Raw genomic sequence first — 3140 nt, forward strand, 5'->3', positions numbered from 1 at the left:
GCACTCCTGCCGGGCAACGGGTGACAGGACGTGCTTTTCCGAATTAATGAGAGAAAACATTGATTCTCCTGCTGCCCACGAAGGTGGAAAGTGAAGTGGGGAGACATGTGGGGAATGAGCAAGGTTCCCTGTCTGGGGGTTCCAAATCTGCTGTTGGTTTTTTTCACCACTGACTAGAGATATACAGGGTGTCCCCCCAAAATGTATACACACTTTGAATACCTACTAATTCCAATGGTTTTAAGCATAAGAAAGAAACAACAATGGAGCTGTTATCTGTTAAAAGTGTGGGCACAAACAGGTAGTTGGACATTCCCTGAGGGGTCTCAGATTGGAGAGGGTGAAGGCCAGACTGAGGAGCCCCTTTCCCCACTACCCCAGTGCATGAATTTCGTGCACCGGGCTACTAGTATACTAAATAAAATTATACCTGAAGTAGAAAAGTCAGTTAATCTGCATGACCCTAGTTACTTCTTTAAACCCATTTTAGTTCAATATACTTTAAAACCTTGAACCATCACGGAAGTGATGACACAGTTAACTAAATTCATAAAGATACAAACAGCGAACGAATTCATATTGAGGCCACTTTATCTGCTCATCGATGAGAGAGAAACATCGATCAGCTACCTTCTGCACACCCCCAACTGGGGACCTGCCTGCAACCAAGGCACATGCCCTTGACAGGAATCGAACCTGGGGCCCTTCAGTCTGCAGACCGACGCTCTATCCACTGAGCCAAACCGGCTAGGGCACAATTCCCTGATTTTTAAAATAAATGTCCTGCCTCTGTATGCATCTCTAAACAGAAGGGCTTATTTTTACCTCTTTTTGAATTTTAAATCTATAACTACATTGCGTATATTATTTTGTGTCCTGCTTTTTTACTCACATTATTCATTTATGTTTTTGTAGGCATCTCCAACTTGTTCCTTTGTTGCATTTTAGTTTATTGTTATTATTCTATAATATTCGATTGTATCAAAATTGATCTATTCTACAGTTGGTACGTGTTTGGATTGTTTTCAGTTTGAAGTCAATTATTAACAACTAGAGGCTCAGTACATGAAATTTGTGCACTGGGCGGGGGGTGGGGGGGGAGTCCCTCAGCCCTGCCTGCACACTCCCACAGTCCGAGATCCCTCAGGGGATGTCTGCCTGCTGACTTACATCCCTCTCACAGTCCAGTGGAGCAGCTCCCACCACCCCCGCTGCACTCGCCAGCCGTGAGCCTGGCTTCTTGCTGAGCAGTGCTCCCCCTGTGGGAGTGCACTGACCACCAGGGGGCAGCTCCTGTGTTGAGCGTCTGCCTGCTGGTGGTTAGTGTGCACCATAGCAAACAGTTGTTTCACTGTTCGGTCGATTTGCATATTATTATATAGGATCAGTCTGTTCTAAGATTCATTGTTTATATACAAATAGAGACTATCCAAGGAAAATAACTTCATTGTTTGGAGCTGAAATTTAGTAATTAAGAGGAAATTCTGGACAGCCATCACTTAAAAGGCTCCCACCCAAAATTTAAGGATGATGGCAAATATCCTTGTCCCCAAAACTACTCCATCCTGGGGTCAATGCAAAGTGTTCTAAGTTTAATCTTGGAAAACTATTTAAGGGCAGAGTACATAGATATATTCTCATTTTCGAAGTCCATGGCAAACCAGAGAGCTCAGGCTGGACTTTCAAATCATTATACATTTCCATGAAAGACTTTCTTATGAGTTTAACCTGGGTGAGTCATGCAAATTAAAAGAAAAAATAGTCATTATTTCTTAATTATCTAAAATAAAGACTGTTCCCACATAAACAGATACGGTCAAGTCCTCAGATCAGTGGTTTTTATGACTCTGTACATAAGCAAAGAAAGCTTTGATGAAACAGGAGGGGAGCCAGGAGATTACTAGAACCTCGTTTGAGAACTTTGGACTTAAGTAATCATCTTAACACACCTTAAATGCACATATATTACCTAGAGATGGAAACAAGGGCTTGGAGGAGTTAGTATGATCATTGACCATCAATATTTAGCATAAAAGAGACCTGTAATACTACATATTGGTAGAAGGTGAAGGAAGGTTAAGTTTCCATCTAGGTCAGTGGTTCTCAACCTTGGCTGCACATTAGAATCACCTGGGAATCTTTTTAAAATCCTGATTTCTGGGCCTCATCCTCTGGAAATTCTGTTTCTTTGTTACTAATGTTGTGGCCCCACCCCAAAACAAAGAAACAGAATTTCCGGGGGGATGAGGCCCAGAAATCAGGATTTTAAAAAGATTCCCTTCCATAGGACGAGGCCCAGAAATCAGGATTTTAAAAAGATTCCCAGGTGATTCTAATGTGCAGCCAAGGTTGAGAACCACAGATCTAGGGCCTTGATATGGTGGTATATGGTAGTCTGAGTGTTGGGGGTTCTTGTGCAAAATGTGGGTGCTGGGAAGGAGAAGAGCCAAGGTAGGAGAGGAAGGTCTAAAAAGAGGGGGCAACAGGATACTCATGACAAACAGGATCTGTTTGACACTCTTGCCTGGCCTGGCTATGCTTATAGAACAGCTCTGCCAGACCATCAGAAAATGGAGATTAAGCAATCAAGAGGCAGGCCTTTTATTTTCAGGACAGCTCAGCATTTAATAACAGCTCTGGGTTACGAAGATTTAAGGTTTTCCTAGGTTAATCTTCTAAGAGACATATCAAGTTCTTCAAGTGTTGTTTTTTACATTCCTATCATGGTAGGATGGTGACTGTACTTTGTAAGATGTGAGGTTTAGTTGATAGCCTTCCCTGAGTTTCTAGGTTCAATGGTACAAAGTATAGATTTAAAGGCAGGAAAAAAAGCCTTAAAGGTCATTTAGTTGAGGGATTCTCAGCCTTCATGTGTATTGGCTCCTTTAACAGACAAATATTTCAATAAAAAGGGGGGGAAGACTAATAAGGCCTATGGACCTCTCCTCCAAATATTGTTTTAAAATGCATAAAATAAAATAAAAAGGACTACAAAGGAAACCAATTCCACTGAAAAGGAGTTATCAAATTAAAAAAAACAAATTTGTGATAAAATAGAATATACGCTTCATTACTGATGCCTTGAGATCTAGCTGCAGGTCCAATAACTGCTGCTGCTCAGAAGGAGCACTGAGCATAAA

This window comes from Myotis brandtii, unplaced genomic scaffold, assembly GCF_000412655.1.
Source record: "Myotis brandtii unplaced genomic scaffold, ASM41265v1 scaffold112, whole genome shotgun sequence".
Lineage (NCBI taxonomy): Eukaryota > Metazoa > Chordata > Mammalia > Chiroptera > Vespertilionidae > Myotis > Myotis brandtii.